This window comes from Haliotis rufescens, unplaced genomic scaffold, assembly GCF_023055435.1.
Source record: "Haliotis rufescens isolate VD_foot unplaced genomic scaffold, xgHalRufe1.0.p SCAF_41, whole genome shotgun sequence".
Taxonomy (NCBI): domain Eukaryota; kingdom Metazoa; phylum Mollusca; class Gastropoda; order Lepetellida; family Haliotidae; genus Haliotis; species Haliotis rufescens.
The window spans coordinates 3,721,403-3,734,009 of NW_025964124.1; the positions used below are offsets into that span (position 1 = coordinate 3,721,403).

At 40.1% G+C, this 12,607-nt stretch overlaps 1 long non-coding RNA gene across 2 annotated transcripts; it reads left to right on the plus strand.

Moving 5' to 3' along the window:
* Positions 1–5,059: 5,059 nt before the first annotated feature.
* Positions 5,060–12,360, plus strand: LOC124127507. Of its 2 annotated transcripts, XR_007218172.1 has the most exons (5): positions 5,060–5,167; positions 6,330–6,421; positions 7,380–7,567; positions 9,113–9,216; positions 12,036–12,360. It is a non-coding gene; the product is annotated as an uncharacterized LOC124127507 (long non-coding RNA). The 2 variants fall into 2 exon arrangements; XR_006859975.2 differs by lacking the exon at positions 6,330–6,421 and having other exon boundaries at positions 5,061–5,167.
* The last annotated feature ends 247 nt before the right edge of the window (positions 12,361–12,607 follow it).

The following is a 12,607-nucleotide window of genomic DNA, read 5'->3' on the forward strand; positions in this document are numbered from 1 at the left end:
AGTTCAATTATGACATTTCTTCAACTCCATATCTAGTCACACACGTTGTTGCATTGGGCAGAAAACCTCCTCTGAATTTCATCAGTTTTCTGGCCGAATCCAACAACAATTTGACCACACAATGCGTCACTGTCAGCTGTCCCAGAACCAAGGCCACAGAGTTCAAGTACAGGTGGTATGACGTCATCATCGCCAGTTCTGACGTCATAAGTTTCAAGACGTCTGTGACGTCAAAGTCCATTGGGCTACGTTTTACTACTTTCTATAGACATATACCTACACAAATAGTATCGTGCATGTGCTTTTTTATTGAACAAATGCTCAAACAAGGTGAGCGCCGACAACAACATGTAGATCATGCATGCACTGGCTAATTGTGTCCCTTTTATCTGTCGCAAAATCACAAGGAGATTTGAAGACATCCGCAACTCGCTGTATCATCCCAGAGAGTAAACTCTGCAGCAAGTCTTTTCCAAACACCAGTGGTCACGAATGGACAAGCCACAGTTTGTATATTTGCGCCCATAGCCTAGCAACAATTAAATTTACTATGTCCTATTCCTTTCGCGAACATATCACTGTGTTTTACTTAGGATATTTAGGATACAGACCTGTGAAAATCCGGTAGATAATAGGTCAACCCATGCTTGCCCTAAAAGGCGACAATGCTTGTCGTGAGAGGCGACCAACGGGATCGCGTTGTCAGGCTCGCTGACTTGGTTGATGCATGCCATCGATCCAAACTGCGTGGATCGAGGCTCATGATATCAATCACTGGATTGTCTGGTCCAAACCTTCCAACATGTTAAGGTTGGTTGCTTGGTTTGTTGTTTTACGCCGCACTCAGCAATATTCCAGCTATATGACGGCGGTCTGTAAATAACCGAGTCTGGACTAGACAATCCAGTGATTAATACCATGAGCATCGATCCACGCAATTGGGATCGATGACATGCATCAACCAAGTCAGCGAGCCTGACCACCCGATCCCATTAGTCGCCTTTTACGACAAGCATGGGTTGCTGAAGTTCTATTCTACCCCTGAATCTTCACGGGTCACACGTTGAGGTAAAACTAGGAAAATTAATAGGGTCCGCTGTCCAATGGTACCTATGTGGTAATACCAGCTTTCCAAATCCTGAGGCAAAGGAATACAACATTGTTGGAAACTAAGCAGAATCCTAGACATTCAAAGATGAACTCTCATTCACTCTCAACTGTAAAACTTTTTTATGTTCTCTCTAGGCCGATGACCCAAGTAATATTGACCCGGAAGTTGTCATAACGCCACCCATAACGACATGGCACAAAACCATGGCCCACGCACTTCCACGTGGCACATCATTGCAATCCATCACTCAAGACGTCAACACCAAACCCTAGAGGCACCAAGTCTGTCTCTGGTATGTATTTTCAAAGGGCACTCCCCCCCCCCCCCCCCCCCCCCCTCAAACACAAACTCCGCCTAGCGACAGCTTCCTAAACACCACAAAGACAAAGCGACCAATCGTATTCGTCTGTATCCCCAAGTAGTTAAAACCTTGCGTCCGTCTTCACACGCAGCGCGTTCTTTGTTGCTTTACAAGAAGCTTTCCAAGTCACGTATTCTTTGAAAAAAATCTATAAAAAAACAAAACTATCGTCCGCTGTTGACCCTCTCCACTTTCAGCCATAATCAAAGCTTCCTTTTCAAACACAAATTACTTACAAATATCTTAAATTCAGCTTTCTTTCATTCCAGTCTATTCTTTCTTTCTTGTTTTTTCATTTTTTATTTATTTTGTTACAATTTTGTTTCTCATTGTCATTTATAGTTTCTGCATGTGTGTTGTGTATTTGTTTTTTTGGCGTTGAGACGTTTTTGCCGTTAAATGCAGCATCAACACTCTTTTGAATTAAGTCACAAATATACCAGCCACATAAAGAAACTGTTCACGGAGAAAATATAGATATAAGGGCACACCGTCCATATATGAAATATGGGTTTGAACACAGCAATTATTGGAGACATTCAAACGCTCATGCACGTGCCATGCGATATGACGTCATTGATGGGGGCCTATGGACGTGCAATGTGTTACTGCACGTGCATCCTGTGCAGCTGTACACAGCATGTGCAACTCAAAATTCGCTGTCACTTTGGAAAGCATGATCTGTGGTCATTCAAAAATTCAAAACTTCTCAGGCGCAGACACAAGCATATCACAAGCAAATCATGCCAAGATTGACAGCTGCACAGCGTCATGAAGCCATTGGAATGATCCGAGCGGGAATGAGGCAACAACAGGTGGCAACACATTTCCAATGCCATCGTAACACGATATCGGCATTGGTGAGGCGTTATCAGAACACAAATGACGTTGCCGAGTAACGACGCCAAGACAGGACAGATGGATTCGAGTTACACATCTCCTACACAGGTTCCAAACGGCAGTAACGACGTCCCAGACAATTCCTGGACTGCGCCGTATCCATCCCAACACTGTCAGGAATCGTTTACGTCAGTTCGGGATTCGACCACGACGCCCTGCCATACGTCCCATCCTGACACACCGTCATCGAGTCAACCGTCTAAGATGGTGTCTAAATCATGTTCGCCAACCTCGAATATGGTGGAGAAATGTTGTTTTTACAGATGAATCGAGGTTCAATATTTCCCACAGTGACGGGCGCCAACGTGTCTACCGGCGTTTGGGAGAACGTTATGCACGCAACTGTATTGTGGAGAGGAATCGTTTTGGAGGTGGCTCTGTGATGATTTGGGGTGGGATAATAGCACGGCACCGAACCCCTTTGGTGGTTGTTCAGGGCAATCTCACCGGTGTTGGCTACAGAGATCAGATTCTGAGGCCTGTGGTCATTCCTTTCCTGCAACATCATGGCCCGGGATTGACATTTCAACAGGACAACGCTCGTTCTCACACGGGTAGGGTCGCAATGGATTCCCTTCACCATAACAATGTCATGTTACTGCCATGGCCTGCAATTTCTCCAGATCTCTCTGTAATAGAGCATGTGTGGGATGAAATGGAGCGCCGTCTGCGTCGTCTTCCACATCCTCCAGATAACGTCCGTGACTTGGCACAGGATTTGAGGAGGATATGGCAGGCCATTCCCCAGGCCTTCCATGCCCATTTGGTGGACTCCATGCGTCGCCGATGCACTGCTGTGATTCACGCACAGGGTGGTCAGACCCGTTATTGACTTTGTGATTTTGTCGTTTGACCCCCTACTCCATTTTGATCTTCTTACGTCATCGTAACAGATGTTGTTCAGGTCCCGTTGACATTTTCTTATGGTCCGATCATTCAGCTGCTACTGCGTCTGCATCATTTTGTTCTTGCTGTGTTGTATTTCAATCCAGAATATATTTGCACAGTTTCTTTATGTGGCTAGTATATTATAACACTTCTTCTACTCTTTTGGGACTCTTTATTTCTTTAAATCCATCTTCACATGTGTTCTCAGTTTCTGTAAAACAAATTAATGCAAACTTGAGTTTGTCTTCTATATTTTCTGTGTGACCGTTATTACTTTTTAGTTGTGACCGTTTTGACTTTACCTTTCGAGGCCGTTTTGACTACAACTCCTTGTAGACTCGCCGATCGTTACGATAGAATTGTTTTTATAAAATCCTTGAACTTATCAGCAGACATAATTCATTACAGCCTTGGAGCAAGGCTAGCCCACCACCGAAACACAATGTTCGGCCATTCGGCACCGCTCGCCCATTTCCGTAACCCGGAAGCAAGCAGCAAGCACCAATCACAAGCGAGTTCACGAATGGAAAAGGTGTTTGCCTCCATCACATGGTCGTTGAATCTTGTGGCAGGCATCACCACACACACGCGTGCTCGCTCGGTCTTGTCGCATCTCCATCGCAGGTCAGGACTGTTAGGCACATGCATCTGCAGGTTAGTCCATTTATATCTTTCACTCGACATTCTTTTTTCTTGCTCACGCCAGAGACCATATAATGGTCTCTCAGCAATTCTCATGGCAAGAGGAGGTAACTCTTCCTGCACTTATTCTCAAAGCTAGTTTACCACACCTCGGAGGGTCGGTTCCGAATCCGATCTCTTAACTCCTTGATTAACACAGAAAGCGGAAAAATCAGCGTACATCACAATCTATAGGGTAAAGGTTGCGTGCGTATTTCATAAGCTGGTATTTTTATCCCCCGCCCCAACGAAGTTGGCGGGGGATATACAAATGGGTTCCGTCCGTGTGTGTGTGTGTGTGTGTGCGCGCGCGCGCGTGTGTGTACATGTGTGCGTGTGTGTGTGTGTGCGTGCGTGCGTGCGTGCGTGCGTGTCTGCGTGTGTGTGCTTGCGTGTGTGTGTGTACATGTGTGCGTGTGTGTGCATGTGTGTGTGTGCGTGCGTGCGTGCGTGCGTGTGTGCGTGTGCGTGTGTGTGTGTGTGTGTGCGTCCCGAAATCGTTTCCGGAGCATAACTCAAAAACCGTTAAATAATTTCTTACAAAACCTTGCATGTTTACCAGACACATACTGAACTGGTGCCTTTTGATATTTAGCACTTTTAGAAAGTTTTATTGTTTATGTTTCCATGACAACAAGTTTCACTTAGGTTCTATAATAGGGTGGGTTCACTTATGGAGTATGACAAATAAACTGTTAAATATTTCCTTGCCAAACATTGGATGTCTATATATAAAGCACATACTGAACTGGTGACATTTGATATTAAGGAGTTTTAGAAATGTATATTTTAGAATTTCCATTGCAGCTATTTTGACATGGGCTAAGAGAAATGTTGGGTCAGTTACCTGGTTTAACGTGTTAAAATAGGCGGGGGATATAGATGACTTCGTCGACTATATGCTTGTTAGAATTTTCTTCGAAGTTGAGTTTCATTGATTAAGTCAACAGTTATTCTTGAAACTATCAATTCAGCCGAATACGCGGTTTTAAATAGGTGTATTCTCTTCTGCAATGATATTTTATAATTTCCAGTGTGTTTTAGATTTAATTTATAAGGGACAATATATGAAAAAAAAATTAAATCGGACCCCACCCTATTTCTATTTACGGTATGCAGTTTTTACATAACTACGCAGTTACTTCCCTTCGGACCAACACGATCGAATTTACTACAGTATTTTTTTAACAATCCAGCTACAATCCTCGCAATTTGAAGCAGTATATGTAAGTATGTTGTAAAGGAGAATATATTTATGACATTGGGGTATTTTGTGCACTGTAAATTTCGCGATGACAAACTGTGATATGTGTTTAAAGTTTAACAACAAACTTTGTCCCGCTGAACCATTTCAATTTGTTCACATTGTCAATCACGTGTTTGTGACTAAAACATGTTTATTATCACTAAAGAACATAGTTTCAACGTTGTTAGGAGGATCAATTATGTTGTGATGTGTTACAACAAATAACTCAATTTATGTTTTAATTAATGTAAAGTACAGTGTGCTTGTATGAAATATTGTACAGCAATGATTCATGGGGGGTGGGGTGGGGCAGATAGGGTGATTGTAATAATCTTCCCACCCCATCCCACCCCACCCCACCCCACCCCACCCACACCCCCACCCCATGCTCTATTTAATGTATATAAGTGTGTTATATTTAGTGCACAGTCTGTTATATATATATAAAAAATTGTCAATTTATTTGATTGTGCCAATTTTCATTTTAGTAATGGTTTATTACTGAGAGATTGTGAATCAGTAACATCAACCTATTCTGTTATATATATATATATATCAACAATTGTCAATTTCTCAATGTTTGTCAGAAAATGATAAGGTTGCACAGTGGCTTCATGATCATTTTGAGTGTGAACTTTGTGAGCAAAAAAACTTCTTCAAGAGAAACATTGATGTAAAAAAAGATTAAAATATTCACTCATTACGGGATAAATGACTTTGATAGGTGTTGAGAATTAACTGTTACTTGCAAGCTCCTCACAGCGATAGTACGTTCCCGGAGCTCTGTTACCGAGAGTGTAACGAAGGTGTCACGCGCTGGGAAGGAGCTTGTGTTACTTGAATGAAAGGGAGGTAACTCTTGTATCTGTCTGTTACAGTTGGCTTATTCACTCACCTTAAAAAAATACAAAATCAGATTTTAGTACCGAAATAATGTAATTAATATTTTCATTAAATATGTTTTCACCTCAGTACACAAAAAGAATTAGTTTGAATAATGCTATAGCATTGTTTTAGAATAATGGAAGGCTCTGCACACACAAGTCCATGGTCCACCACTGTATGGAGCTCAGGGGCGTCTGCTACACCAAAATATGATATTTCCTTACAACTATAAATGAATGACTTGGTCGTCATTACAGGTTCTACTACACTAAATCAGAACCGGTTGGGACAGTGTGGTTTTTCAGCCTTCAGTGCAGATCGAGAGTCATCTGCAGGCTGTGATTTGATGGTATTGTGTAAGATTTTTATGTCTTTTAAATGTACATCCATCCAGTAATTAAAACTGACCATATTTTTCAATATTTAATTTGGTGCTGACCTTTTCAACAAGTTGACTTGTGCTTTATGTGAGCATAGCTATTTTCAAGTAGGTGACATTTGGTGCGAAACTGGGGGTGGTGTGTTTAGCTTCCTCTACTCAGCAAAAGAGCTGGCTAAGCTAGTCATTTTTTATGTTTTTATTGCTACTCTAAGGCCAAACTGTGCACACACGTACAGGTTATAGCTGTTGAATTCTTAGTTATTTTTAAAAGAAATATAACTTTACTATAGAAGTCAATGGAAAACATTTGGTTGTGTGTAACCTGTAGGGTGAGTGCACATTTCAGTAATTCATAATTTACATGCTTTCCTGTTGATATTTCATCATGGATACACCATGGAGGCAAATTTAAAAATAATGACAGTGAAGTTGGGGTTGAATGGAGCATTTGGATGGCCTGGAAATGAATGTTGCTTCGTATTGTGGTCGAACTCAGCACGAACACCCCAGGGTACCTCTGTCCATCAAGCCCTCCTCCTGCCTTCTGAATTTGTTGAAACTGATGAATTTGACAACAAATTAGGATAAAGTCACCACTGCCACAACAATTTCTGCCTTGTGTCAATCGAAAGATTGCCAGTCGAGTTACGCAATGCCGTTATCTTGAGTATGAAGCATGTACACTGCTGACAGCAGAATATGTCACACATCCCCTTATTAATAGTAAACAATGTAGCATACCAATATATCTTTCTGTTAGGTGCTTTTGTGTGAATGAAAGATTTTTCTATTAAGTTTCCTAAAACAGACTTATTTTTCACTCATATGACTTTCAAATATTTATTTTGTTCCCTCAAGAACTGACTCCTGGCTGTTATATCCAAACTGGTTTGCCATTTGATATTGTCTGAACACTTTTTTTCAGCTGTTAGCATGCCTGATGTTGACTGGGGAGGTATATGTGCACTCATGCAGAAGAAGTAGAAGTTTTCACATCCAATTTGGCATTTAGAGAAGCTGATCTGAAGTCCGGTGTTGGCAGTGTGTGATCGACAACCCTTGTTTTGCCTCGCTGCGCTCTATTACCTTGTAGACATTGTGGAACTTGGACATGTAGGTACATTAAGTACATTAAAGAAGCCCAGTCCACTTGAGTCCCCTCTGTTGCTCACTATCAAGTCTGTAATAAGATCACACTCATGCACTAGACATTTCTGACAGTGCTCCCTTAATGCCTCACTGTGCATAGAGTAAGGGCTATACACCAGTCCCAGAACCTGCTTAGATGAAAATAATATCCACTGGCTCTTTTGGAATGTAACATTATGGTTCTGAAATCATCTGTAAAGAATGTGATAGTGTTCGACAATACTAAATTATCTCCCCTGTTAAGTAAAATGCATTTTATCTTTCATTCCCCTATAAACCCATAAATTATTGGAGAGAAACACTATTTTAAGCTGGTATTGCATGACACTGTTAATTGTGAATAAAAAGAATTACATTTATGTCAGGATAAGCTGTACATTTTCAAAATCATATGGACTTTTAACTTTGTTTCATTGAAACTGGCAAATAACTGAAATTAGCAAGTTGAGCCACCTTGAAACATTAAACAGTAAGTATGTTTGATGTTCTGTGAGTATTTTAAAGTCTTAACTAAATAAATCAATAGAGTTAAGTGTAATTTCCTTCCATGCTGTGGTTTCAAAGAGCTTTCTTCTACTTGAGCGTCCATTTCCATTTCTTGGCTTCAATAGGCGGTGTGGTTCACTGGTCAGCCTTTGAGATTGCTGGCAACAATGCACCCCTTTACTTCGTATTTTCTGGTAAAGTTCATTATCCAGCCTTACATATATGATGTCTTTAAAGCTGCTTAATGTGTCCCTTGCTTATTGTTGGCCTGAATTCCATGCTCTCTGTCCAATTTTGAGATTTTTTTCTGATTCCTTTCCATGTGTACTTATGTCACCAGCCTATATCATAGGTGATTATACTTTTGCTTTTTGGAGTAAATGAAAGCACAAACATTTGTGATAGCCCCTTCATAGATGATTTACCAAATGCTGATATCCATTTGAGTGTTTAAGTATATAAACAATGGATGGTGTAAGTTCGAGCAATCTCACACAATATCAATCGCATCAAAAACCAGGGTCAAAACCATATTCAATGAATGTAGCAGACTCTGCTATGTTCTGATGATGTCAGCAAAGGAAGGCAAACAACAGACCACTACTCAATTTTAAATATGTATTGTAACTGGTTTTGAGGTTTAAAGATTTGTTCAATTGTTTTAGTCGAAAAAATATTTTAGGGTGATATGATCTATGCAGCCTCAATCATTTATAGAAGTGACCCTTGACCCCTTTCTTTCATGAAATATGAATTAACTCCCATGGTCAGTACATGAAGGTAGAAACTTCTTTATTAATACAGAAATACCTTTTGTAAAACATTGATAAAATATACATCGTTAAACTCTCACAACTCTTTCTGTGCGTCAAAACTATGTATTCTAGTGCCATATAGACATGCTGGATAGGAACAAGTAGTGAAGTTTAATCCAATTTCCATTTTGTTCCGAGAAGCTACATATATATACAATACATAAATCACAGATTTGACAAGTGCAAATGTATTCTGATTTGTCTACAGGTTCTACTACACCAAATCAGAACCAGTTGGGACAGTGCGGTTTTCGTAGGGAGCCTTCAGTGCAGATCGAGGGATATTTGCAGGTTGTGAATGGAGGATATTCTGTAAGATTTTTATGTCTTTCAAATCTACATCCATCCAGTTATTAAAACTGACCATGTTTTTTCTATATTTAGTACTGTCTTTTTCAACATGATGACTTAATTTATAATTATACTGAATGTGAGCATAGCTATTTTCAAGTAGGTGACATTTGGTGCGAAACTGGGGGTGGTGTGTTTAGCTTCCTGTACTCAGAAAAGGAGCTGGCTAAGCTGGTCATTTTTAATGTTTTTATTGCTACTCTAAGGCCAAGCTGTGCACACGTACAGGTTATAGTTGTTGAATGCTTAGTTATTTAAAAAAAAATATAACGTTACTATAGAAGTCTATGGGAAAACATTTGGTTGTGTGTAACCTGTACCATCAAGGACATGTGTTCCTGCCTGTTGTCAGACTCTGTACTTTCGAGGATATTTGTTCCTGCCTGTTGTCAGACTCTGTACTTTCGAGAATATTTGTTCCTGCCTGTTGTCAGACTCTGTACCATCAAGGACATTGGTTACTGCCTGTTGTCAGACTCTGTACCATCAAGGACATCTGTTCCTGCCTGTTGTCAGACTCTGTACCATCAAGGACATTTGTTCCTGTCTGTTGTCAGACTCTGTACTGTCTGGGAGGCCATGCTCTGTTGCTGCTAGCTGTGTGAAGAGGTATTGCAGACATCTTTTTGAGGTTTTTGTTTTGTCTGATGAGTTACGGTTAGATAATTTGTTATGATTTAAGTTCACATCAGTGCACTTGGAAGTACAGATGTTTTTGACAGATTTCGTGACATGGTGCTCAGACATGTACATTTAACAAGATACTGACTAGGAAAGGCTGACCATTTGCTTGGAATTGATGACATTTCAAAATTGTTCTCAGGAATCAACTCATTGTTTCTACAGCTTCTTAAGTGCCACTGGAAGACATTTCTCAGATTTCATTATTGTGAAGTATTGCATGTATGGCATATTCCCAGCAATGATGTCAATATTTAACGAGATGTACATTTGACCCCATTTTTAGCATGACGGCTATGGTAGCCCTTTTGTAAACCTATTCTCAGCCAATTATTTAGTTTCCGATGAATTGATCATTAGTTTTCTAAATGTTCAAGAAAAAAGGTAAGGTGAGCTACATGTCGTTATTTTAAAACTTAAAACTACAGAAAGAAAAGCTCTTGATTCCATCACCTCAAAAAACATTACTTCTAAAATCTTGATAACAATTTGGGGGGGGCAGCTTGTCACAACATAGGACACATTTCATGAAGGGGGCATGTTTTGTTTGTTTGTTTGTTTGTTTTTTAACGCTGCACTCAGAAGTATTTCAGCTTAATGATGGCAGTCTGTAAATAATTGAGTCTGGGCCGGACAATCCAGTAATCGACATCATGAGCATCGATCCACGCAATTGGTATATGATGATATACATCAACTAAGTCAGCAAGTCTGACCACCCGATCCTGTTAGTCGCCTCTTACGTCAAGGGTAGTCGCCTTTTACAGCAAGCATGGGTTGCTGAAGACCTAGTCTACACTGGGTAGCCTAGTGCTTAAAGCGTTCGCCCATCACGCCGAAGACCAAGGTTCGATTCCCAACATGGGTTCAATGTGTGAAGCCCATTTCTGGTGTCCCCCTCCGTGATATTGCTGGAATATTGCTAAAAGCGGGGTAAAAGCCTACTCACTCACTCACTCACATTAACAAGACTCTCAGGTTCAAACTTTGCTCATTTCTCTCATGCTGTTGACCACAGTAAATATTGATTGCAGCACCACGCAACACCATATCCAACTTTAATTAGAAGAATATTGGGGGTTTAAATCCAAGATATGACCAGTTTGTAGGGATGTCGCAGTACAGGCGTTACACTATGTGATACATATCTTAATACAGAAGCCACCATGTGATGTGTATCTCAATACTGTATCTATGACATTTTATGAGGAAATCCCAGTCATTAGACTGAGAATAGAGTTTCATAGAAGGACAACTGACTAAGTCCCATCAAACATGACAATGAGTCAAGCCAACCATTCTGTATGAGAATAAGATAAGAAACAAACAGTTTATGTATTGTATTATGACAGTCAGCAAGGAAAAGCTGGTCAGTTTTGTTATTGGGCCGGTTTCGTATCTGTAGGACGGCCAAAAAGTTATGAGGAATTTAAAAAATAGTTTGTACTTGCTTATTCATATAGATGAGAGATCACCATGGACAATGGATACGGGGTTAATTGGGAATCGATGCCAAATTAAATGTATCGGGTATCGTATCGTGCAAAGTTTGCTGACGATGCGCCTGTGTACCGATGAATTGCAATAACACTACCAGTTTTGGCATGCTCTTTGTTGAGTAAAACATGACTGGCACATGTCTAAGGCAGGTAAAGGTTAGACTTGGCATAGTCTGCTTTTGAACTGAGTTTCAGCCATGGTAATCTTGTTAATCCAATGTAGTTTTTCTCAAGATTATTTTGCGTTTTGCTGACTACGCAATTTCAGTGTGGTCCTGTGCTCCCCATTGTCGTATTGTTCAGGTTAAGAGGGTCATGGCCTGGGACCATCTACACTACAAATGTTTGGCAGCAGGCAGAGATTTCCAAGTTGGAACAGTCACTGTTTCAAACCTGTGTGACTTTCATGGTCCTCTATTCATGTCTGTCCATAATAGTGGGCAAGTCTAGATTACTGCAATATCAGGAAATGAAGAGTCTCTGGGCTTCTTTTTATTATTTCTTAATTAAGATGATTTACTAACAATTTTTCTGTAAGATAAGTTTATTTCAGAGATTGGTCTAGGTCCTCTAGTCATGTGATGGTTTTGTTTTTTTCAGATGGTATTCAGAAATGCCTCCAAGGAGTGGGTGCTGTTGCCAGACTATGCCAAATGAACATTTCTTGTCCGACAAGGGGAGGCATCGCCAGGTAAACATGGCTTATGTCACAGTTGACCATTGGACAGTGATGAATATGGTCATCGATGAAGACAGATGTTGATTGTTTGAAATGTTTAGTGTGAACCTAAAGAAATAATCCAACAGCAAAGTTTTTGTAAAGATTTGTTTTCGCCACATACCTCTAGACGAAAATGTTTGTGAAGATATTCTAAACGAGTTGTTAAGATGAGCTGTCAGTGTATTCAATTTCTGATATCTGGGACTCTGGCGAAAGAATTACGTACCATAACATGAAACAACTCAGATGGAATAAAATGATTATTCTGAAAGGCTCTGATGCAAGTTATTTAAGTGGTTTGAACCATTCAACCTGTCTCTATTCTTAAAGTTAAAAATAGAAAAAATAAAAAGATTGTTCTTGATTCATATTTAGATATTGTAACAAACAAGCATGTTATTGAGTGGTAAAACTAACTGATTGTCAGTGAAGTGTATTGACAGATTTGATA